This window comes from Mercenaria mercenaria, chromosome 16 (assembly GCF_021730395.1).
Source record: "Mercenaria mercenaria strain notata chromosome 16, MADL_Memer_1, whole genome shotgun sequence".
Lineage (NCBI taxonomy): Eukaryota > Metazoa > Mollusca > Bivalvia > Venerida > Veneridae > Mercenaria > Mercenaria mercenaria.
The window spans coordinates 23,608,126-23,635,603 of NC_069376.1; the positions used below are offsets into that span (position 1 = coordinate 23,608,126).

The 27,478-nt window shown below is 37.2% G+C and overlaps 1 protein-coding gene across 2 annotated transcripts in view; it reads right to left on the reverse strand.

The window, feature by feature from the left end:
* The window catches only part of LOC123540670 (cAMP-dependent protein kinase inhibitor alpha-like), a 58,328-nt gene extending 31,704 nt beyond the window's left edge, over positions 1 to 26,624 (reverse strand). Inside the window, exon 1 of one of the 2 annotated variants that reach the window (XM_045325889.2) lies at positions 26,514 to 26,624. The gene's annotated coding sequence lies outside the window, so the exon portion shown is untranslated. Of the gene's footprint in view, positions 1 to 11,642; positions 11,798 to 26,513 lie in introns of those variants that run through there. The other variant, XM_045325887.2, reaches the window with a different exon arrangement.
* Positions 26,625 to 27,478: the final 854 nt, after the last annotated feature.

Consider the following 27,478-nt stretch of genomic DNA (forward strand, 5'->3'; position numbering starts at 1 on the left):
AAGTGGACACTGAGCTGACAGTTTGGCAACTTGACACTGAGATTTCTTTGGTGAAAGTTTAACAGTAAAAAGCAGGAGAAATCCAATGCAATTGGAGTGTAGAAATAATGTTACAAAACTAACTCCTCTAACATACCCATGATTCCATGCCAAATTTGTTCTGACGTTAATATTGCAGCAGAACCAGCTGAATCTTCTTTTTGCAAAGAAAAAAAATCCAAAATTTATAAAACATTCTCACAGCGAATTTATCATATGCATCTACGTAATCTAACATAACAACCTTGTTTAATTAGTTTTCCTTGAAAGATATCTGTAGGTTATCCCTCAACACAATGCACAGGCATGCATCTTTGCTGACAACATGTCACTGAATAGGATTTCTTGTCTGAAGGTATGAAATATCTAGACAATCTGAGGCAACATTCCTACGAGATTTTTTCCAAAAATAAATGGGCTTGGAGCTATTTTTTTTGTGGTTTGTGGAACATAATTTGAAATGGGAAACAATCTTATAGGTGGTCAATCACATATAATTTAAGCAAGATTTATGACATTTTTCACTGTTTGTATACTTAATTTGAGGCTTATTTAAGGAACAAAAAGACCCATACATAGTGTCAGATTCCTGTTTGAAATGTAAACTTCCTTGTTTTCATATTTTAGCATACAACAATAAAAGTAATTTTGGAGTATTGCCAATTAAAAGAGACATTAATAATTATTTAAGATTTATTTTTGGGATATTGCAGCAACTGTGGAACTATAGATTTTTATATATCACATGTAAAAATTAAACCCAAACTCAAAGGGTAGGAACTATATGGGTGGTGAGATGGTTCAGATAATGTCAGTGCTTTCAGAGAAAGTCCTTATCTTTGACAACAATCTGAGGCATCAACTTTTTATGTATGTTCAAATTCAAATCTCAAGTAGAAACTTTTCAAAGAATTTTCTTGACAAAGTTGATGAAACATTTTCTGTAGATAACTCTATCTGAGTGTATACAAGCTTTGATAATACACAATTTCAAGAAGCTTAGTCGTGTCAGTAAATAAAGTACACAAAGGTCGCGAGTCTGAGCCCACCAATGTTATGATAGTTTGCTTTATGACATCAGTACAGTTACTTCTGGTACAAAAACTTGGCATCGATTCACATTAACTGCAGATTTTTTTTAATATATGAGTTAAAGCTTTTTGTTTCAGATCACAATCTCAGATGAGATATGTTAGACATTTGAAAGCTTGTACAACATCTATAAAAAGCAACATACCAGTAATATACCAGTGCTGAAGAATTAGTGTTTCAAGTCAAACCAATGACAACAAACAAGAGTGATCATCTATAATAAATGACTATACTGGTACTGAAAAACATCTGCAGACAGGTATGACAGGTGTAAACATTGACAATAATACTGCAGATTTAGCCTCAAACTGCAACAAGTGACTGTAAACATTATTCAAGAGAAGTGCAAGCTGCCAAACCTAAATACCAACCATAACATGAATATTTCTATATCATAATTAAATCATAACTATTCCGCCAACTTTTATAGATACTGATAGTGATAAACCTGACTCTAACAGTGAAGGTCTGGCTTCAAAAATTAAGAGTTTACAAAAGGACCCCAGAACTAAATACCTGTAATAGCATAAATATTTGATTCATTATTAAATCTAATCATTTGCCAGTTAACATTTTAATGCTGATTTAAATACCACAGATAAGGCTTCCAACAACATAAAATACTGACAGTAACAAATTAACAGGATAGAAAAATACCCTTCCTTGATTCCTGCAGGAGTGTAAATATTTTCCTTTCATTATTACATGATAATAAATTGCCAACAGTTGTTTGTATTATGAAAATCAAGCCAATTCATCACAGCTGTTGAACTGTATGTAAGTATATATAATCCTGTAAGTATCTTTAATCCTGCAAATATTTCCACTATACATTCATAATAAAATATGATCTTGTAAAAATCAAGGACATGAAAGCAATCCTATCTTTTTGTTGCACCCATTTAAGGGACAACAGATACAAGCATTGCTACCTCAAATTTTGCTTTTTAAGAGTTTTATTATAGAAGAAGCTCGAATGGTCCTAAATCGCTCAAATGACAAGACTGAGGTGGACCGTGACCTTCCTTCTGTCTAAGTTTAGTGAACACCTTAAAAGTTATTGAAAGTTCTTTTTTACTTTTTGCTGTAATGGCTTATATTTCATAGAGATTTTACTATTTCTAAGTTACTCTGACAGCCCCTTAAAAAAGGCCAGACAAAACCATTTAACAAATCTGACAGTTTGGTGATAATCCATCTGGCAGTTCATAAGAAGTCATCTAACGGTTTTCCTATTTTTAACTCTCACAACCCTTAAAAGTGTGAAGTGGAACCATTTATACAAACATAAGAAAAATCTATACAAGGAAGCTAAGACGAAGTTGGGTGTAGATCCATGAAGTAGCTCATAATAAGTTTTTATATTTAGCTTTTGTGGCCCCTAAAAGAAGCCAGGTAAACCAACCAGTTGAACAAAACTGAAGGAGGATCATACAAAGATATTACAGACCAAGGGGCCTCTGTGGCCTGACTTCAAATCACTTGCCTCTCATCAATGTGGGTTCGAGCTTCTATCAGGGCGTTGAATTCTCCATGTGGGGAAGCCATCCAGCCGGCTTACGAAGGTTGTTGGTTCTACCAAGATGCCTGCCTGTGTTATTTCCTCTGTTACAAAGGCTTTCTGTAATAACAAATCTGAGACAGTTTGGTGATGATCCATCAGGCAGTTCATAAGAAGTCATCTAATGGTTTTCCTGTTTTTAACTCTCACAACCCTCAAAAGTGTGAAGTGGAACCATTTATACAAACATAAGAAAAATCTATACAAGGAAGCTACAGATGAAGTCGGGTGAAGATCCATGAAGTAGCTCAAAATAAGTTGTTTTTATATTTAGCTTCTGTGGCCCCTAAAAGAAGCCAGGGAAAACCAACCAGTTGAACAAAACTGAAGGAGGATCATACAAAGATATTACAGACCAAGGGGCCTCTGTGGCCTGACTTCAAATCACTTGCCCCTCATAAATGTGGGTTCGAGCTTCAACCAGAGCGTTGAATTCTCCATGTGGGGAAGCCATCCAGCCGGCTTACGAAGCTTGTTGGTTCTACCAAGATGCCTGCCCGTGTTATTTCCTCTGTTACAAAGGCTTTCTGTAATAACAAATCTGAGACAGTTTGGTGATGATCCATAAGGCAATTCATAAGAAATCATCTAATGGTTTTCCTGTTTTTAACTCTCACAACCCTTAAAAGTGTGAAGTGGAACCATTTATACAAACATAAGAAAAATCTATACAAGGAAGCTACAGATGAAATTGGGTGAAGATCCATGAAGTAGCTTATGATAAGTTGTTTCTATATTTAGCTCTTGTGGCCCCTAAAAGAAGCCAGGGAAAACCAACCTGTTGAACAAAACTGAAGGAGGATCATACAAAGATGTTGCATTGAATTCTGCATGTGGGGAAACCATCAAGCTGAAGGTTGTTGGTTCTACCCAGATTCCCCACCCCCCAGTTGTTTCCTCCGTTACAAAGGCTGTTCTGTAATACAGGTTTCCTTTAGTACCAAGGCTGTTCTGTTTGAGGGGTTTACTTCAGTATCTGGCTATTCTGCTAGAGGGTTTTCTTTGGTACCAAGTGTTAGAGGACTTCCTTTGGCACCAAGGTAGTTCTGTTAATAGACTTCCTTTAGTACCTAGGCTGTGCTGTTAGAGGACTTCCTTTGGTACCAAGGTTTTTCTGTTTGAGGGCTTCCTTTAGTACCAAAGTTTTTCTTTTAATGGGCTTCCTTTAGTACCTAGGCTGTGCTGTTAGAGGACTTCGTTTAGTACCAAGGTTTTTCTTTTAATGGGCTTCCTTTAGTACCTAGGCTGTGCTGTTAGAGGACTTCCTTTGGTACCAAAGTTTTTCTTTTAATAGGCTTCCTTTAGTACCTTGGCTGTGCTGTTAGAGAACTTCCTTTGGTACCAAGGTTTTTCCTTTAATGGGCTTCCTTTAGTACCTAGGCTGTGCTGTTAGAGGACTTCGTTTAGTACCAATGTTTTTCTTTTAATAGGCTTCCTTTAGTACCTTGGCTGTGCTGTTAGAGGACTTCCTTTGGTACCAAAGTTTTTCTTTTAATAGACTTCCTTTAGTACCTTGGCTGTGCTGTTTGAGAACTTCCTTTAGTACCAAAGTTTTTCTTTTTATGGGATTCCTTTAGTACCTAGGCTGTGCTGTTAGAGGACTTCGTTTAGTACCAAGGTTTTTCTTTTAATGGGCTTCCATTAGTACCTAGACTGTGCTGTTAGAGGACTTCCTTTAGTACCAAGGTTTTTCTTTTAATGGGATTCCTTTAGTACCTAGGCTGTGCTGTAAGAGAACTTCCTTTAGTACCAAGGTTTTTCTTTTAATAGGCTTCCTTTAGTACCTAGGCTGTGCTGTTAGAGGACTTCCTTTGGTACCAAGGTTTTTCTGTTTGAGGGATTCCTTTGGTACTAAGGCTGTTCTGTTTTAGGTCTTCCTTGGTACCAATGCTGTTATGCTAAAGGGTTTCCTTTAGTATCAAGGCTGATCTGTTAGAGATTATCCTTTGGTACCACGGCTGTTCTGTTAGAGGACTTTTCTTCAGTCCAAGAGTGTTCTGTTATAGGGTTTCGTTTGGTACCACGGCTGTTCTGTTAGAGGACTTTTCTTCAGTCCAAGAGTGTTCTGTTATAGGGTTTCGTTTGGTACCACGGCTGTTCTGTTAGAGGACTTTTCTTCAGTCCAAGAGTGTTCTGTTATAGGGTTTCGTTTGGTACCACGGCTGTTCTGATAGAGGACTTTTCTTCAGTCCAGGAGTGTTCTGTTATAGGGTTTCGTTTGGTACCATGGCTGTTCTGTTAGAGGACTTTTCTTCAGTCCAGGAGTGTTCTGTTATAGGGTTTCGTTTGGTACCACGGCTGTTCTGTTAATGGAGGTTCAACTGTATTGCCTATAAAACGCACTAAATCACCTTGCCTTCAATTAATTCTTATAATTAGTAAAACAGTTTGAAAGTAAAACTTTAAATCCGTAAGTATGTGCCTTAAAATTAAGCTTCCTAAATTTAATTTATCAGAGAAAGATTTATGAATCTTACTGTTAAGCAACATAATACCCTATTATCTAAAACTTATGGTTGAAAGAATTATGCATCATCAAGGAAGGAAACAGAATACCAAACTGATGCAAAAAAAAAACTTTAAATAGAGTGCCAGTTAGGCAGTATCATCCTAAATCACCTCACTGTCACAGAAACCAAAGTCGATCAATTTAGAGCAAAACCGTAAGACATTTTTCTGTTTTTGTATATTCTGCTAAGGGATTTATTTAAGGAACAAAAATACTTATTACACAGAGTAAGATCCCTATTTGAAATATTTACTTTAAGTATCATTACTTTATGAAATTTTAAAATTATCACCCTTTAATACGAAGAGAATTATTTCTTTAAGTTTCAATATAATTTCTATTTTTACATTATTAGGATATTTTAACAAAGTGAACCTTTAACCAAACTTTAAAGTGTTGTGTAGCTGCCAAATTCATTTTTTTCCAGGTTGTGCAACAAAGATAACAACTTTGCATTTCTAATTAATTTCAGTTGAATAGTATAACTGTCAATGCAAATCTTTGACAAATACACCAAATTTGTTCTTTTATTATTTCATTCCAGGTAAAATATGTTTATCAAATTTATGGTTCTACTTAAAAATTAGAAAATAAATCTTGGTCAGGCAAATTTGTTTTATGAATACTTGCAGTGAAAGTTTCTAACATTGTACAAAGCACAGTGGACACAAGCAAGTATAAGCTGTCTGCTGTTTAAGTTTTGAACAAATGCATTCCTTGACCAAAATATGATTAACCATCTTTAACAGCACCACACTCAAACATTCATATGCAAAATATAATAGAAAATTCCACTCCTTTCATTATTGTCCCGATTTTGGCTTTATTTTTCTGATGATTCTAGTGCTTTCCTCCCTCACTTAGTCTTCTACCCTTATAGACATACAGAAAGACTTCATTAATACATGGTAATATAAAACATATATAAAGAAAAGAATTTAATCTTTCATTAGTATTCTTATAAAAAAATTCCAAAGTAGTACAGCCACCAGATGACTTTCTAAGTCTTTTAAAATGTTCTGAATGGTATTTCATATATTATTTGCATCATTTTGCTAATCTTTACCTCTTTATTGAACGGCATAGCAACTTAAAGCAATTTGTCCACAAATAATGCAAAAATACATTTGCTTGCAGTTGGTAAAAATGTGATAATCTGTCAAATTTCATTTTTTTGTTTTATTTTTGTGGAAACAAGGGACAGCATTTCTGAGAAATGAAACAGTGGACTTATTGGTTATCAATAAAACCAAATGATCCAGTTTTCACTACCATTCCGATTAAAACAAAAAAACACAAACCTTCAGGATCAAATTCAAATATATACAATACTGAAACTTAAGTTCTCCTGTAAAATTGCCTAGAACAATATTCCACTGCTTCCAATTCCCAGCTGAAATCCAAACGAAACCACCGGTTGTCAGAAAACTGTAAACAGATACAATTTTAATTCATTTATCGCTTCTAAAGGCATGGAGAAAAATCATCATCCATGTGAAAGTATCAACAATCAATAAATTGCCGGAGACAAATGTTCCGGAGACTAGAGTGGAGGGAAAAAAGAAAACAGCGAAACAGGTCCATCGGTGCAATTGTTCATTTCTTACAGAGAAAAAATTAGAATCTTCTCTACATTTTGTTGGTTTTAATGTGAAATTTCAATTACACATGGGAGTCCAAAATCAATGTTGCTGGGTTCTGGAAAGGCAGTCCCTCTATTCTTGACAAAATGCATTCAGCCCCATGGTTTCCCCTTAAAAATAGCACTTTTTCCTCTTCCCTACGATATCAGGAGCTGTCAGAATACAGCATTGCTCAATTTTTTGAATGCCTTATCAAAACAGAAGTTGGATTAATTGACCTTGTGACCTTACTTCGGATCCCAAATACCCCAATTTTCAACTGAGCCTAGGTTATATAAAACACACATCCTGAACACACTTCATGTAAATCTGGTAGAAGATAGGCCGAAGCATTCCCCTGTTACTGACTTGAAACCATTTTCAGTCTCAAAGTTACAGTGTCCTTGACCTTTGAGCCACTGACCCTAAACTTAAATGGGTCATCTTCATCATCAATCATCTTTCAGGTTTCACGACTAAGACCAAAGTATTCTGTATTTACTGATCAAAAACCAAGTTATCAAGTTACCAACCAACAGACAAACTGAATAACAGACGGATAACAAGCATTATCTCCCTCTTCTTCAAAAATACTTTAATAAGGCCTCGACATGAACTCAGTGACCTTTTTGGCCTAAGAAAACCCAGTTTTGATTTTGAGCAAAATGTTTTAAGAGCTGGAGTATGTGTCTTTAAGAGGGTTAACAATGTGAAACTAAAGATGCTTTTGAGAAAAGTGCATGTCTCCCACAACTGCCTTGTTTGTCTGGATTGTTCAGACGAATGGTTCTTATCAAAAATGTCTAGTTTCTCTGGATGGTCTAGACCAGTGGATCCAATTAGATGGTGTGGACAAGTGGATCCAATTAGTAATTCAGGGGCCATAATTCAAAACTGCCTGGGCGGATTTGGCTAGTTATTGAACTTGGCCGAGAATTATGGTCAAACACATTTTGTTCAAGTTGGTGAGGATCGGATGAGAAATGTTCAACTTAGAGTGCGGACAAGCTTTGTGACAGACAGACTGACAGACACACAGACTGGAGTAAATCAATATGTCTCCCACACCACTGTGTGGTGGGAGACATAACTAGAGCTATAAAATGAAAATAGAAAAACTGTTAATGACCAATAGTGCAATCAAACAACACTATCACTGACGACAACGGACAGTCCACAATGGCCTGACAGGGTCATCACAATAGCAACACTGCTGATGACCAACGTGGGGTAATCACAATAGTGCCATAGCTGACAACCAACACAGAAAATTCATAATAGCGCCATTGCTGACTATTAAGATGGGGTTACCACAATAATGCCAAAGCTGACAAAAAAAACATAGAGTAACCACAACAGTGCCATTGCTGACGACCAACATAGGGAAATCACAACAGAGCCATTGCTGACAACAAACAAGGAGTAATCACAACAGAGCCATTGCTGATGACCAACATGAGGAAATCACAACAGATCTATTGCTGATAACAAACAAGGAGTAATCATAATAGTACCATTGCTGAAAACCAACACAGAGTAATCACAACAGCATTACTGCTGATGACCAACATTAGGTAATCACAATAGTGCCATTGCTGACAACCAACACAGAAAATTCATAACAATGAAGCCATTGCTGATGACCAACATTATTAAGGGAAATCACAAAAGAGCCATTGCTAACAACAAACAAGGAGTAATCACAATAGTACCATTGCTGATGACGAACACAGGATAATCACTATAGCTCCTTTGCTGATGACAAACATGGGGAAATCACAACAGAGCCATTGCTGACAACAAACAAGGAGTAATCACAATAGTACCATTGCTGATGACCAACATGGGGAAATCACAATAGTGTCATTGCTGATGACCAACATAGGGAAATCACAACAGAGCCATTGCTAACAACAAACAAGGAGTAATCACAATAGTACCATTGCTGACGACGAACACAGGATAATCACTATAGCTCCTTTGCTGATGACAAACATGGGGAAATCACAACAGAGCCATTGCTGACAACAAACAAGGAGTAATCATAATAGTAACATTGCTGATGACCAACATGGGGAAATCACAATAGTGTCATTGCTGATGACCAACACAGGGAAATCACAACAGAGCCATTGCTAACAACAAACAAAGAGTAATCACAATAGTACCATTGCTGACGACGAACACAGGATAATCACTATAGTTCCTTTGCTGATGACAAACATGGGGAAATCACAACAGAGCCATTGCTGACAACAAACACGGAGTAATCACAATAGTGACATTGCTGACGACCAACACGGGATAATCACAATAGCTCCTTTGCTGATGACCAACATGGGGAAATCACAACAGAGCCACTGCTGACAACAAACACGGAGTAATCACAATAGTGACATTGCTCACGACCAACACAGGATAATCACAATAGCTCCTTTGCTGATGACCAACATGGGTAAATCACAACAGAGCCATTGCTGACAACAAACAAGGAGTAATCACAATAATACCATTGCTGATGACCAACATGGGGAAATCACAATAGTACCATTGCTGATGACCAACATGGGGAAATCACAATAGTACCATTGCTGATGACCAACCTGGGGAAATCACAATAATACCATTACTGACAACAAACAAGGAGTAATCACAATAGTACCATTGCTGATGACCAACATGGGGAAATCACAATAGTGCCATTGCTGATGACCAACATAGGGAAATCACAACAGAGCCATTGCTGATAACCAACATAGGGAAATCACAACAGAGCCATTGCTGATGACCAACATGGGGAAATCACAACAGAGCCATTGCTGACAACAAACAAGGAGTAATCACAATAGTACCATTGCTGACGACCAACAACGGGTAATCACAATAGTGCCATTACTGACAACGCGGCATTATCATAACAGTGGCACTGCTGACAACCAACTTGGGGTCATCACAATAGCCCCATTGGTGACGACCAACATGGTGTGATAAAAGTTTAAAAGCTATATGTCAAACAGTTTACACAAAATATGAACTGGTAGAAAAACTTAACCAAGATTTTAAGTTAAAAAGGGGCCATAATTCGAACAAAATCCTTGGAGTTTTATCCTCTTGCCTAAAACTGGACATGGTGATGGTACACAAGTGTTGAAAGTTTCAAAGCTATATGTCAAAGGATTTTGTCAAAATATGGACTGGTATGAAAAACTTAACCAAGGTGTGACGCCGACACCGTGGTGAGTAGGATAGCTCTACTTATTCTTCGAATAGTCGAGCTAAAAACAGCACTGTTGTTCAGCAGTCCAAATATTAGATGTGTACATGCTCACTTTACCTTCAACATTTATTTCTTTGTTATTTTCCATTTCAATTTCAGTGTGCATTATACTAATATAATGTCAAAATGTCCGGTCTTAGTTAAAGCTTTTAAGTCTTTTTCAAAGGCATACTTTATTCAAAGTCATTCTGACTACAACTGAAGAATAAAAACACAGCCACCTCATCCTTAAAGTGTTGTACCAGAATAACAATTCATTCGCCATATGTATTAATTAATTCTCCACCTCCAGCGTTAATTAAAATTCTTCTTAGATTACAAAAGCATATGGAATACAGGAAATAACCTTGCATAATTCAGATTAACTAATCAATTAATGCAAAATGTTTTGCACTGTTTTACTTAATAGTGTGGATCTGATATTTCGCTTGTTTGCCAGTTATCTTAAGTATAAAGGCACATAGTATAGTCTCATAGTTTCGACTCTAGAGGCCCACACTACGTACCTGGCTAATCTTGACTATATGTTCAGTGACCCTGACTCAGTGCCAACATGGCTGACAGAAAGACAATGTATGTAGTTGATTTTCTTGTCTTTTTTAACTAGGTAGTGCAATTAGAAATTACCTCCCTTTCCAAAATTAATTTTATCACGCAAGAAAATGTTTGAGTAATTGCATGAATCTGATAAAATAATGAATTTTCTTCAAAATAACAACAATTAAACAACTGTTTCTGTTCTATAATGTGGAATTCTTCAAAACTGAATTCTTTTCATTTTTACATTCTTGTTGAGACAAAACACGTCATAAACATCAACTTTGACCTTTTTCTATTCATAAACAAATACAAAAGCACTCAATATCCTTTCTTTTTTTGTAGAACAGTTTAATACCAACAGAGGGTAATAAGGTACAAGATTTATGCGTATTTCCCAAAATTATGTCTCTTGCAACAGTCTTGCTACCAGGAGACAATGAAGTAGTTCAAAATGCCTAATCTATAGGTCTGAGAAGATTTTCCAAATGTGTATACATTTGTATTTAACATACATGCATTATACATGAGGGTTTCAAATTGTAACTTTCCTACATGAAGCATAACTTTTCCTAGAAAAGCTCATATTCAATTAAGTTTTATTCTGATTTACAGGGATTTGGTCATCAGCAGTGAGTATCAGATACCACTAAAGTCATAAAGTCATGACACAGTTAAAGGTTTAGAGTTCATATTCACCTACATACTCAGTACAACTCATATAAATGCCCCTTGGGCATTACATTTTGATAAAGGGGCCTAAGACCCTGCCCCACCCTCCCACACCATCACTGGTGTTTTTTTTTTCAAACTATAATGTTGAAACCCAAATGGAAACAATGTCAAGCCCATTATTTGTTGACACACCGCCTGAATGACTCAAACAGATCAGCCAATTAGAAATTAAAACTCCATCCAAGTCGAAGTTACAGCACAGGCAAGATCTAACATGACATTTGACCTCCTTAGTGTGACACTGACCTGGGATAGGGATGTGACACTGACCTGGGATAGGGATCTATGTCCTCTGGCAATACTCTTGTTTCATTGTGGAAATTATTTCTGCGAAGGTTGCTCAATTCATGTTTAGTCATGGCCTAGATCAGATCGGATACGACAACAATCTTCCAAGTTTGACCTTGACCTTTGAGACAAGGACCTGGGGACCAGGGTTTGCACTTGATAGTGCATCTCATTGAAACAAACATTTCTGCAAAACAAAACAAAGATTATTCAATGCATATAAAAGTTTTGGCCAAGACAAAATCTCATATGGACTTTGACACCCAAAGCGACCTACACATTCAAGATACATCTTGGGTTTGTATGCATTAGCTCATTGAGGTAAACATTTATCCAAAATATAAAAAGATTGCTCAATGCATGTTAAAGTTATCTGGACAAAATTAGAAAGATGCCAATCTCTTACCTCTTCCTCAGTAACCTACAAGGTATTTCTTGGGTTTAAAGTCGCAAAAGAATGATAAATTTTTGAGTCATTGCTTATTCACTATACCCATTTAATGTCAGCAGTCTGGCTTTATGACAATTTTCAATTTCAAATCCTACAAAATGTAAAGGTCTGCCTGAAAACATGTTTCACTTTCAGTCTTTGAAAACAGGTTTGTTCTAAGACACTTTACATTTGTTTGATGCATAAGCTCAATCAACAGTCATTTTCTGGCACAGTTACAGCCAAGTCTAAGTGCACTTTCCTCAACCATTACCAAGACGTACTGAAAGAAATAACCTGACTGGTTGAAATCAAATCACATGCTCTCCCAGAAGTAGTTCCATATGCACGTGTCATAATATACAGAAACAAATTAATCAAAATGGAAGTTTCATCTTGGGGACAACTTTACAGTTCTGCTATACAAAGCTTTAAAACAACAGAAATGCATAAAGGACACATTAAAAACAAGAGATCACAGAGTGATCTTGGCGCCCACCAATGTGCCATTTTTGAGTGTTCCAAATTTCAAGACTTACTGACTAGCTCAAGGTCAAATTTCATTTCCGTACACAACACTGTGCATGTAGTCCAAATTCGAAAGCTGTAGCTTGAGAATTGTGAAAGTAGGTCACTAGATCAATCTTAAGGTCAAAGTTTAATTCGGTACACAAAACTATGCAAGTGGTCCAAATTTGAAGGCTCAGCTTGAGAAATGTGTAAGTAGGTCACTAGGTCAAAATCAAGGGTCAAATTCACTTCAGAACACAAATCTATGCATGTGGTCCAAATCTGAAGCCTGTACCTTCAAAAATGTGAAAGTAGGTCATTAGGTCAATGTCAAGGTCAAAGTTTGTTTCGGTACACAATCCTATGCATTTGGTCTAAATTTGAAGCCTGCAGCTACAGAAATGTGAAAGTAGGTCACTAGGTCAATCTTAAGGTCAAAGTTCATTTCAGTACACAAAACTATGCATGTGGTCCAAATTTGAAGGCTGTAGCTTGAGAAATTTGAAAGTAGGTCACTAGGTCAAATCAAGGTCAAATTTTATTTCAGAATACAGAACTATGCATGTGGTCCAAATCTGAAGCTTGTACCTTCAAAAATGTGAAAGTAGGTCACTAGGTCAATGTAAAGGTCAAAGTTTGTTTCGGTACATAAAACCATGCATGTGGTCCAAATTTGAAGGTTGTAGCTTGAGAAATGAGAAAGTAGGTCACTGGGTCAAAATCAAGGTCAAATTTAATTTCGGAACACAAAACTATGTATGTGGTCCAAATTTGAAGAATGTACCTTCAAAAATGTGAAAGTAGGTCACTAGGTCAAAATCAATGTCAAATTTCATTTTGAAACACGGAACTATGCATATGGTCCAAATTTGATACCTGTACCTTCAAAAATGTGAAAGTAGGTCACTAGGTCAAAATCAAGGTCAAAGTTTTTTCAAGTGCACAAAACTATGCATGTGGTCCAAATTTGAAGGCTGTAGCTACAGAAATGTGGAAGTAGGTCACCAGGTCAAAATCAAGGTCAACTCATGTCAAGGTTCATCTTGCCACTCAAAAATATACATGTGGTCCAAATTTGAATGTTGTAGTTATTGACAAGAAGATTTTGAAAGCTTTTCCCTATATAAGTCTATATGAACCATGTGACCCCCAGGGCGGGCCATATTTGACCCTAGGGGGATAATTTGAACAAACTTGGTAGAGAACCACTAGATGATGCTACATTACAAGTATCAAAGCCCTAGGCTTTGTGGTTTGGACAAAAAGATTTTCAAAGTTTTTCCCTATATATGTCTATGTAAACCATATGACCCCCAGGGTGGGGCCATATTTGACCCTAGGGGGATAATTTGAACAATCTTAGTTGAAGACTACTAGATGATGTCACATACAAAATATCAAAGCCCTAGGCCCTGTGGTTTTGGACAAGAGGTTTTTAAAAGTTTTTCCCTACATAAGTCTATATAAACCATGTGACCCCCAGGGCGGGGCCATATTTGACCCCAGAGAAATAATTTGAATCATCTTGGTAGAGGACCACTAGATAATGCTTCATACCAAATATCAAAGCCCTAGGCTCTGTTGTTTTGGACAAGAAGGTTGTCAAAGTTTTTCCCTCTATAAATCTAAGTAAATTATAGAAATAAACAAAGGGCCATAACTCACTCATAAATTGTTGAACCAGTCTGATTTTCAGGGGGACACAACTAGGGTACCAATACATCATTCTGACAAAGTTTGGTCAAAATCCCCCCAGTAGTTTCTGAGGAGATGCGATAACGAGAAATTGTTAACGGACGGACTGACGGACGGACGGAATGACGGACGGACGGACCACGGACGCAGAGTGATTTTAATAGCCCACCATCTGATGATGGTGGGCTAAAAACATAAATGAAATTTCAGATCAGTATCTTCATTAGTTACGGAGATATACCCATTTTAATTTGAAATAAAGGGAGGTAATCTGACATAAAATCAGTCCATAGTTATCTACCCTGATTGTCTCAGTCCAACTAATGACAATTATGAAATTTCAAATAAGTCCTATAAGTACTTACTGATATAAATCCATTTTGATTACAATCAGGGGAGGTAATCAGATATAAAATAACTCTGGAACCTACGATTGGATCTGATTTGTCATGGAATCTAAGATTTATTGTTGTTGAAGATATTTTGAAAGTTTGTACCAAATAAAACCATAAATGAAGTCTCTATATGGCTGCAAAAGCCAAAATAGCCAATTTTGGACCTTTAAGGGGCCGTAACTCTGGGACCAATGATGGAATTTGGCCAGTTCAAAAAAGGAACCAAGACCTTGTGGTGATACAAGTTGTGTGCAAGTTTGGTTAAAATCAAATCATAAATGAAGCTGCTATTGTGCAGACAAGGTCAAAAAAGCTAATTTTGGCCCTTTCAGGGGCCATAACTCTGGAACCCATTATGGGATCTAGCCGGTTCAAGAAAGGAACCAAGATCTTATGGTGACACAAGTTTTGTGCAAGTCTGATTAAATTCAAATCATAAATGAAGCTGCTATTGTGCAGACAAGGTCAAAATAGCTAATTTTGGCCCTTTCAGGGGCCATAACTCTAGAACCCATAAAGGAATCTCGTCAGTTCAAGACAGGAACCAAGATCTTATGGTGATACTAGCTGTACGCAAGTTTGGTAAAAATCAAATCATAAATAAAGCTGCTATTGTGCAGACAAGGTCAAAATAGCTAATTCTGGCCCTTTCAGGGGCCATAACTCTGAAACCCATAATGGGATCTGGCCAGTTCAAGAAAGGAACCGAGATCTTATGGTGATTCAAGTTGTGTGCAAGTTTGGTTAAAATAAAATCATAAATGAAACCACTATCATGCAGACAAGAAATTGTTGACGCACGGACGGACGGACGAGACGCATGGACGCACAGACGACGGACGACAGACTAAGGGTGATCACAAAAGCTCACCTTGTCACTATGTGACAGGTGAGCTAAAAACAAGTGATAAACAAAACACAAGATCAATATGCAGTTGCAAATGAATAAAAAATTTCCAAAGGAACAGGGATAAAAACAGTTTTAGAAGCAAAAACTTGTATGACAAATTATACAAGATTAGAGAAGGACCTTTACTACCAAAATAAAGAAAGTACTGTGAAATCATTAATATTCGTGGGGGACTAATTTTCGCGGATTTCGTGGTTGAGCCAATCCACGAAATTTAATCCTAACGAACAATTAAAATTCCTATTCATTTTATGTTCAAAAGTTGAAATCCACGAATTCATATGCCCACGAAATTGCCGTTTTGACAAAAACCACAAAATTTCATGCCCACGAAATTAAATGATTTTACAGTAAATTATCTAATAATTAAAGAGAAAAGTCACGATGAACGCTGATCAAGTTAAAAAAAATTCACAGTTGTGTCAATCCATGAAATTAAAGCCTGATGAACTAGCAAAATTATTCATTGATTTGGTCTTTTAAGTCATTAATTCATGTCCCAATGAATCTGTTGTTTTTACTGAAACTATGAAATTTAATGCCTATGAAATTAACACTTACCTTGCTAAATTTCCATAATGAACTTATCCATCTTTCAATTTGGACAGTACCATTAACTGTTTTAAGGGGTGCTTACCAAAAAGAAACTGACTGAATGGCAAACAGTGCAGATCATGATCAGACTGCATGATGTGCAGGCTGATCATGATCTACACTGGTTGCAAAGGCAGAATCAATTGTGTCCAGCATGATTAGGGCTAAATGATTTTAGGGTATTACATTTACTAACTGTTACAGTTTACATTCTAGTGTGGGATATTTCTTCTTAATCAATCATAAACAGAAAATGAATATACAGTGACATACAGTGGTGAAAATTTCAAGAAGCGCAACTCTAAATCATACCTGTGTCATTATTTAGCCCTTATCATGCTGGACACAATTGATTCTGCCTTTGCGACCAGTGTAGATCATGATCAGCCTGCACATCTGTGCCGAGTTACATCAAAATCCCTCCATGCATGAAGAAGAAATGCTCCGGACAAAGTTGTCATTTTTGAATCAGACATTTTACCTCTAAGTGTAACCTTGATCTTAGACCGAGGGACCTGGTTCTTGTGCACAGCACTCCATCTCATGATGGTTACTTACTGTGTCAAGTAAAATCAAAATCCCTCCATGCATGAAGAAGAAATGCTCCTGGCAAAGTCATTCTTGAATTTGACGTTTGGCCTCTAAAGTGTGACCTTGACCTTAGATCAAGGGACACTGGTTCTTGCGCACGGCAATATGTCTCATGGTGGTGAACATTTGTGCTAAGTTACATCAAAATCCCTCCATGCATTAAGAAGAAATGCTCCAGACAGTCATTCTTGAATCTGACCTTTGACCTCTAAGAATGACCTTAACCTTAGACATAGGGACCTGGTTCTTACTCACAACACTCCTTCTCATGATGGTGAACATTTGTGCCAAGTTACATCAAAATCCCTGCATGCAGAAGACTCGGATAAAGTTTGTGGATGCCGCCCACTTGCCCACCCATCTGCCCATCAAGACTAAAAAAGTCAGCAGCTGACCCCGCAGGTCGTGGGTGCAAGCCCCACTGTGGTCACAACCATTTTCTCAAATGACATCAGTACTGGCTTTTCCAGAAAGCAGACTAGAGACTGTTTCAAATAAGCTTAAAGCTTTCATCACAATCAAGCTCAAACAAATTAGTATAAACTAAACTAAAGGTCTGTATGAATGCATGAATAGGTTGCAGAAATAATGAAAGAAATGCTGATTATAGGAAACCTTCCAAGTGAAAAGAGGAATTAATTTAATTCTATCAAAACAACAGTCAGTTATTTAACCTGGTACGTGAACAAGTTTCAATATAATACCTGTACCGTTTCCAGAGATAGTACAGGACAAAGTGATTCCTATATAGCAACCCCTTCTCAACAATGTTTGGTGGGGGTGTAATAAAGACCAATAAAAAGAAACTTCACTGTGTGGTTTTTATCAACCTATTCCATATTACATAAGTCTGCTGACAGCAAACATTACCAGTATTCCATCAAATAATTAATTAAAACTTAAAAGATATGAACAAGAATTTCATTGTTTCACTTGCAGTTTAATTCTAAATATAACATAGCAGCACATGGATTCAATTAAAATAACAGAGTAGCTGCAATATAAACTGTTGTAACATTTAATTTTATGTGAAAAACAAGTATCCTACAGCTGGCAAAACAGACTGGATACCTTTATACCATTCATAATTAATAATCACTGTTTATCATTCCACAGTATTATTTGTTGTTTTTTTTTCTCTTAAATTACAGCCACAAGCATTCCATTACCGTAGATAACCCAGCATATTAACAATATTATCCTGAAGGATGATGGGTATTTCAAATTTCTTTTACGACAGTTTCCAATCCAATCTAGTCGTGTACATAATTTTTTCCAGTAGTAGTAGTACGTACCACCGTCATTCAAATGAAAATAAAGGCAAATTCAGTGAATTTATGTCCAAGGCAGAAAATGAGGGGACTTTTGAAAGATATTCAATTTCAAGATATACACAAGTTATGTGTAACAGGACTGTAGTGTACCATGGTTTGTTAGTTCAGACTGATTCGGGTATGGTGTTATAAATAAACATGCTAAAGGCAATAGAAAACTAGAGCTGCTTTTGAGAAAAGTGCATGTCTCCGAGAAAAGCGCATGTCTCCCACAACTGCCTTATCATCTAGATTCGGCAGTTCTTCTCCATTATGTATCTGAGTCAACCATGCACCAAGACCTCTATCACTGTCATCAGTATTTTCGGTAATTCAAGGGCCATAATTCCAAAGTGCCTGGGTCGATTTGGCTAGTTATCGAACTTGTCCGAGGACTTATCAACATATTTTGTTCAAGTTTGGTGAAGATCGGATGAGAACTGTTCGACTTAGAGTGTGGACAAGATTTGTGACAGATTCACAGATGTACAGAAACACACACAGACAGGAGTAAATCAATATGTCTCCCAACACAGTGGTGAGGGAGACATAATAAAAACTAGAAGAGCTTTTGGCAAAAATGTATGTCCCCACCACTACCTCCAAATAGGCATATTGTATGGTATTGTGCACTGTCACCTTACAAAGTTAAAAGGAACAGGGGTCATATACTGATCTAAAGAATAACAAGAGTGCCAGAATGTCACAGTATAGGCCCGTCACAGCAAATTTCTTTACACTAGCACCTGTATTTGCAAATGGAATTTTAATTTTGTGGTAGTTAGTGATGGGCAAATCGGTAAGATTTGCCAACCGATTAATCGGCATAATCGGACAAGCCAACCGATTCGATTAATCGGATATAATCAGGTAATCGGTTATTGTAGCTGCATATCTATAAGTTCACATTATAGTATATGTTTTATATCATTACTAAACAAACGAACCACACAGAGATTAAATACCCTATTTCTATTGTATGTCTTCATTAACATGAGTAAGTCAACAGCGTAAAAGTAAAATATTTGTGAAGAGAGTTAACTTCAAATCAAGTCTCGTCTTAATTTCACCAGGGTGCAGACAGACGGTATTAATCCAGTGATATTGTGTTACTGAATTAAGAATTATTTGGATCAAAAAAAGTACTAAAGATTTATCATTTCTTAGTTAACAACTGGAACGTTTTCAATCCCACAAAATTAAAAATTGAAAATACTTTTGCTTGCGTAAGTCTTATGGCATACTATGCATACTGCCATACTAATGTCAAGAATTTTGGATGATGGTTTTCCCGGCTTAATTTTGCAAAGGCCATATATCTTCCAAAATCTGGGTGATCATAGATGACCTCGAGTTCTTCCGAGACGTTGGAGAAAGCCATTTTATGCAGAAGAGTAGTTTCCCTTGGCGTAATTGCCCCAAAGAACCGTAATTACCAAAAAGAAAAAGGTCAGAAACAAGTAAATTTTCGATTTAGTGTGCCAAGTAATTAATCGGTCAGGGAAAATTGAAGTCGGCGATCGCGATCATGAATACCATGCCGACGATTATCCGAGTGTCGCCGATTGTCGGCCCATCACTAGTGGTAGTAATTATTGTAATTCTTTAGTTTTTCTAAATCCACATAAAAACTCCTTACCAGGCAGAGATACAATGTACCTTAAAATACACCTAAAATTTGAAAGTAGCATCTATGTTGTACTACAGAAAAGTGGTCTTGGTTTTTCCCTACAGTCAATTATAAAAAAGTTACAATATAAGTTATTTATAGTAACAACTAAGGGAAGTTAATCTAAAAAAAAAAAAAAAAAGAAAAAAATCCCCCCCCCCCCAAAAAATTGTAAGTCCACACAAAAATCCTTACCAGGTAGAGATAGGTCAAAATACACCTCAGAATTGGATGTAGCATGCATGTTGTACTACAGAAAAATGGTCTCGATTTTTCCCTATGACTAGTAATGAAAAAGTTACAATATAAGCTATTTATAGTAACAACAAAGGGAAGTAATTCTAAAGAAGGGACCTGTGCATGACACTTCGTCTCATGATGGTGTACAATTGTGCCAAGTTACATCTAAATCCCTCCATGCATGAAGAAGAAATGCTCCGGACAAAGTCATTCTTTAATTTGACCTTTGAAGTGCGACCTTGAACTTAGACCTAGGGACCTGGTTCTTGCGCATGACACTCCATCTCATGATGGTGAACAACTGTGCCAAGTTTCATCAAAATCCCTCCATGCATGAAGAAGACATGCTCCGGACAAAGTCATTCTTTAATTTGACCTTTGACCTCAAAGTGTGACCTTGACCTTAGACCTAGGGACCTGGTTCTTGCGCATGACACTCCGTCTCATGATGGTGAACAAGTGTGCCAAGTTTCATCAAAATCCCTCCATGCATGAAGAAGATATGCTCTGGACAAAGTCTGTGGACGCCGCAAGCCCGGCCATCCGCCAGCCTGCCAGGGGCGTTCCCATAATACGTCCTGTTTTTCAAACGGGCATATAAAAAGTATATTATTAATAAAAGGGCAATTCATAACTTTATCATGACATCACAGAACATTAGGGGTTCTAGTTGACCAATCAGAGAGCTGCATTTTAGAGTACCTGCCAGTTTCCACTTGGGTATAACAAGGTATTTTTACAATGAACATATAGTGACTTTAGAAATAAATATCACACAATTGAAGAAATCAAATCAAGATTTTTCACTGCACATGCTCCAAATGATGCTACAAACAACAAAACATTGAAGTTTCATTGAAATATTATTTCGATTTGATACCTTTATTTCAGTTAAAACTTCGAGATTTTATACAGGGAGTCTATGATAAAGTCCGAGTAAAATGTAATCAATACCCAAGTGAAATAAGTATCATTCCACAATGTTTTGGACATGTTAAAGTTATGAATAGCTCTGAAGTTACAGAAAGGATCTTAATGATGATTCGAAATTAAGTACTTTTTGAATTATAAGCACTTTTAATTTCTGATGGACAGACAGACACATGCACACATGGCTGGACAGCTGGCCAGACAATGCCATATCTTTATCCCTTTACCTTCAGCTGGGGATAATTCACTGATACATGAAAAGCCTCTAGCAGTTACATTTGTATTATGACAGGGTTTTTTTTTTTCATTTGGAATAAGACTGTATCGATCTTCTGATGTATCATTAACTTGTCTGTATCAACAATACATCTCGATCAGGATTGATGATGACAGTCATATATACATGTGTAAGTATCTGTACACAGTGTGACTGGCTGCAATTATCAAACATTGACCAAGGATGTACATGTGTATTAGCACCTAAAGGCAGAACTGCCAGACAATACAAAATCTGGTTATTTAAAGGCGGTTAATTAGATTTTGATCAGGTACTGGATTGATGGAAAGTTTCACAACAATCATTTACACTTAGTGACTTACCTGACTTTTCCCAGACTAAACCATACTTTTCGCTGACCAATACCACTATATTTTTTAGGCCTCCTCCCCTACAGCCATCCAATCCACCCTTTTATATTTATTTTGTTTCTGATATCTCAAACTTTTATTAACAAATACCAACAAGAGCTGTCACTAATGGTGACAAATGCCCCCGCAGCACCTTGACCTTTGACCTGGTGACCCCAAAGTCAGTAGGGGTGGTGTACTCATATAGTACTATCAGCATGTAAAGTTTGAAGGTCCTGGGTGAAGTGGTTCGCGAGTAAAGTGCCTTCATGCAAAAAGTTAATGTTGGCCCCTGGTGTGACCTTTGACCTGGTGACCCCAAAGTCAGTAGGGGTGGTGTACTTATAAAGTACTATCAGCATGTAAAGTTTGAAGGTCCTGGGTGAAGTGGATCGCGAGTGAAGTGCCTTCATGCAAAAAGTTAATGTTGGCCCGTTACCTTGACCTTTGACCTGGTGACCCCAAAGTCAGTAGGAGTGGTGTACTCAATAAGTACTATCAGCATGTGAAGTTTGAAGGTCCTGGGTTAAGTGGTTCGCGAGTAAAGTGCTTTCATGCAAAAAGTTAACGTTGGCCCCTGTGACCTTGACCTTTGTCCTGGTGACCCCAAAGTCAGTAGGGGTGGTGTACTCAATAAGTACTATCACCACGTGAAGTTTGAAGGTCCTGGGTGCAGTGGTTCGCGAGTAAAGTGCCTTCGGTGACCCCAAAGTCAGTAGGGGAAGTGTACTCAATAAGTACTATCAGCATGTGAAGTTTGAAGGTCCTGGGTGCAGTGGTTCGTGAGTAAAGTGCCTTCGGTGACCCCAAAGTCAGTAGGGGAAGTGTACTCAATAAGTACTATCAGCATGTGAAGTTTGAAGGTCCTGGGTGCAGTGGTTCGCGAGTAAAGTGCCTTCATGCAAAAAGTTAACGTTGGCCCCTGTGACCTTGACCTTTGACCTGGTGACCCCAAAGTCAGTAGGGGTGGTGTACTCAATAAGTACTATCAGCATGTGAAGTTTGAAGGTCCTGGGTGCGGTGGTTCGCGAGTAAAGTGCCTTCATGCAAAAAGTTAACGTTATGTCTAACGAATGAAAGAACTAACTAACTAACGAACGGACGGACAGTTAAAAACTAATATGCCTCCCTTCGGGGGTATAAAAATATATGAGTGTAAACATTATAATGATGATATTAGTCAGTGACAATAATGACTTGACTTGACTTGGCTATAAACACACCCCTCACAATACTATATTTATGATTCTACAATATAAAACCATTTCATCACCTGTTTGATAACATATTGACTAACACACTGTACAGTTTATAGGAAACAAAACAATTAAACTTTATTAAAGCTTGTATATATTATTGACTAGCTGAAATTAGCTAGTACATTTCAAACCTACTAGCTATTTTAAAATTCCACTAGCATTTAGCTTGTATGCTTGTCTGAATTTGAACCCTGATTCCAAAGTTAAAGGCCCGGTCACACCGACCGAACTTTGTTGAAGCGTTCCTGGAGCGGTGAAAAAATTTCATCACCGCTCGTTACCGTTCACCACCGTTTAACAGAAGTTGGCCCCCGTTAAGGCAACGCCATATACGCTCGGCCACCGCTGATGGACCCTCCTACCGCTCCAAAAGTTTTAAGCTGCACAAAATATTGCGAGCGGTGAGGAGCGGGCAATTTTCCGCTCCGGCAAAGTTCACCACCGCTCTAACAACGCCCAGTCAAGTTTGGCACCGCTAGACGCAAGTTCGTGGACGCTTGGGTCCGCTAGGCCAACACAGAAATCTTGAACGCTGGACCACCGCTGCTTCGCCAGCTTTGCCCGGGCGGTGATTAAACGTTGCACAAACTTTGGTGGAGCGGTTGTAAGCATTTTACGAGCGGACACGGGATTGCTGGAACGGTGTCGGGCGTTGAAGCAGCGATCCATTGCGGTATGAGCGGAACGCCGCTCTATCAACGCTCGCGTCACCGCTAAACCAACGCTCGCTACCGCTCGCTACCGTTAAACCAACGCTAAAGCAACGCCGGCTTCAGCGGTGCACCTCTAAGGCAACGCCCGTGTTTTCGATTTTTTTCCCATTTTGTGCGCGGTGACGAGCGTTGTCTAAATTCCGCCCCCTCTCCCTACCGTTGAAGGAACGCTCCAACAAAGTTCGGGCGGTGTGACTGGGCCTTAACATAAAAAATGAAATTGATTCAAACACATTTAAATCATGTTTATACACAATTACACAAAAATGTGCTTAAGACTGCCATAGCCACTGAACATTTTGAACATCGACCCAGAATTTCATTTTTTCCCTGACTTTTCTAAAATTTCAGAAACAAAAATATAGGCAAGTAGGTCACGGTAAAGATAACTGAGTTTTAATTCAAGACAACTACTGAAATCTGTATGAAAAATTATACAGGTGGTCCAAATCTCTTTGCTGCAGTTTCAAAAACCAGAAAGTAGGTCAGTGGGTCAGGGTTAAGAATATTAAAGGCGAGTATTGAAATCTGTATCAAAAATTATAAACATGGTCCAAATTTCTATACTGTAACTTCAACAAGATAAACATTCTCAATTTCTGACCAGTTTCATAAAGACAGGGTCATAAATGTGGCCTCTACAGTGTTAACACACTTTTCCTTTGATATGAGTGGTGACCTAGTTTTTGACCCCACATGACCCAGTTTCGAACTTGGCACGGGAATCATCAAGATAAACATTCTTACATGTACCAAGTTTCATGAAGATGGCCCATAGAGTATTAACAATCTTTACATTTGATTTGAGCTGGTGACCTAGTTTTTGACCCCACATGACCCAGTTTTAAATCTGGCCTAGGAATTATCAAGATAAACATTTTGACCAAGTTTCATGAAGACAGGGTCACAAATGTGACCTCAACAGTGTTAACAAGCTTTTCCTTTAAATTGACCTTGTGACCTAGTTTTTAACCCCACACGACCCAGTTGCGAACCTGGCCTAGAGATAATTAAGATGAACATTCTGTGCAAGTTTGTATCAAATCAAAGCATAAATGAAACCTCTATATAGCTGAAAGTTCCAAAATAGAAAATTTGGCAGTAACTCTAGATCTAGCCGGTTTTTGAAAGGAACCCAGATCTTATTGTGACTTAAGTTGTGTGTAAGTGTGGTTAAAATCGAATGTAAAATGTCACTTCTATCGTATTCACAAGGTAAATATTAAAAAAGTTTGGCCTATTCAGGGGTCAATCAGGGGCCATAACTCTGGAACCTATAACTGGATCTAAAGGATTCATCATGGAATCCAAGATATTTTTTTGCTAAAGATTTTTTGCAAGTTTGTATCAAATTAAACCATAAATTAAGTCTCTAGTATACTGGTTGGGAACCATTTTCCGGACAGGACCAGTTTCCGGACACATGTAATATTCGCTTTATTTCGTTGTAGTTCATGCAATTGTTTCATCTAGATCATTTAGATGTTTGTTCTTCATGTCTACAGCAAACCACTATTTTATAAGGCTGTATAATGTCTTGGTTTTTGATGATAACTCACCTGCGTTTACAAAACAATTTTCTGTCTTAACGGGGCATGAAGATAGCATTGCGCATGCGCAGTAGTTCACACATGCCGAGGTATCAAGAGGGGAGGAAATAATCAAACTACTTAATGATTGTCTGCTGATAACATGTTCTATTTTGAATTTAACGCTCAAAGTTACATAAGATGCAGGGCTGAGGATTTTTGCACTAATTTTATTCTATATCTATTGGAATTATCAAGAATTTGTATAAGACGAAAATCGAGTTTTTTATAGTCAACCTCGGTTTGCTTTCGTAGCTACTATTGAAAGTCGAGTTATGTTTCGTGCGCAATTTTGAAGAGATGAATGATAAAGAAATGTGTAGAAATAGTTTAATTACTTATTTTGATATCAAATTAACAACAAAACACTGTCAAAATATTTGTCCGGAAACTGGTTTACCTGATGGGAAAAATAACTCATTTTAGTGACCCCATTTGAGGCCCCATGGAACCCATATTTTACGTCACAATGCGATGCTGATTACAACATCAGATGTGGAAGGAGCTGAAGTTTGTGCAGTGTGAGCTTCATTTATGTCAATTATTTTTTTAGGGAATAATAGAGCCGAAATATGAAAATGTGTCCGGAAAATGGTTCCCAACCAGTATATGGCTGCAAAAGCCAAAATAGCAAATTTTGGCCCTTTAAGGGCCATAACTCTAGAACCCATGATGGGATCTGGCTAGTTTTCAAATGGAACAGAGATATAATGCCAATACAAGTTGTGTGCAAGTTTGATTAAAATCCATTGCAAAATGACTTGTGGTCTCTATGGTGTTCACAAGCCAAAAATAGCAAATTTTGGCCAGGCATTAATGGACCATAACTCTAGAACCCATGATGGGATCTGGCCAATTTTCGAAAGGTATAGAGGTATTATGCCAATACAAATTGTGTGCAATTTTGATTAAAATTGATTGCAAAATGTGGTCTCCTCTTCACTATATGCTGTAAGTGTAGATAATGACCCCTATTGGCGAGGTATCTGTAATGCTGTCTAGTTGAACTAATCCGACGTATACATTTTATTTTATATTGTGATGTTCAAACTGCGGTGGCTGCAAATGTCAGATATTAAAAAGCAACCACTCAGCCACAGTAAGCTGTCTATAATGCTGTCCTAATTGTCTTATGTTGGAGTAGTGGTCTGTGTGATTGGCAGATATTTTGAACTTCTTTGTGACTTGTGAAAAATTACATAATGTACAGAAGGCGTGCCTTTCAATCCACAAAATGCACTAATGAGTATTTATTTAGTACGAATTATATTGAGTACGAAACGTATATTCTAGACATACATTTTTCAAGCAGGCAATATGATAAAAATGATATAATGACTAAATTTATATGCCAATATCTATACGGGTGTACAAACAACATATATTACCTGTTTGGAGGAAAGGTAGCTCTAACTGTATCCTGATAATAATCTCGATCAGAAATAGGAAACCAGTCTATTGTTACAGGCTGAACATCACTAAATCCGTATAGGTCACAAACAAGAAAATAGTTTTCCCTATATATTCTATATAAAACTGACATTTTTTAAAAGCTAGACCCATTTCAGAGAACAAAAATGAAATCATTACCTCATTTTAAAGAGTTATGATAAAACTGATATAAAATGAAGAGAAAAGTAGGGATCATGTCTCTTCTAAGAGAGATTTCTATTGTCACATTTGCTTACTGTAAAATCACATCAAAATCACATTGCTCTGACCTGGAAGTACTACTCATACTAAAACTGAGCTTCACTTCACCAAATTCAATCTGCTCTCCATTTTTTCCTACCAAAATGTCAAAATACATCCACAATGAAATTTAAATAGAAACTAGCTTTAATTTAGATATCTGTTGCCATGCCAAGTGAAAAATTAGTGTTCAAAAACCTGCCCGCCATTACGCTCCGTCGCTGGTTCCTTTACTATAGTTAGGCCTATACTCTTTATGTAGATTACACCATACCAATTCAGTTCCTTCTTAATTCGTATAAACAATGAAATATTGAGACCTCATTTGAAGTACTTTAGGGCATTTCAATGATATGAAAACCTTATGTTCATTTAGTATGACATGTCTTCTTATCAAAAATAGAAAAACATTGACATGTTTTGTTACATATAAGAAAAATAATCTGTTCTCAAAAACATCACCCTCTGAAAATGCTCCTATGAAAGTATAGTCATTTAGCAATTTATTATGCGTATGTAGACATTTCCTAAAAGAATAAAACTAATACCTGGAAATTCACAATGAAAATGGTGTAGGACAGGAAAAAAGATTAGCACTACTTATACTTGGATTACTTGTTTAAAAAAATGAAAACTGTGACCTACGGAGGCTTACATTTAA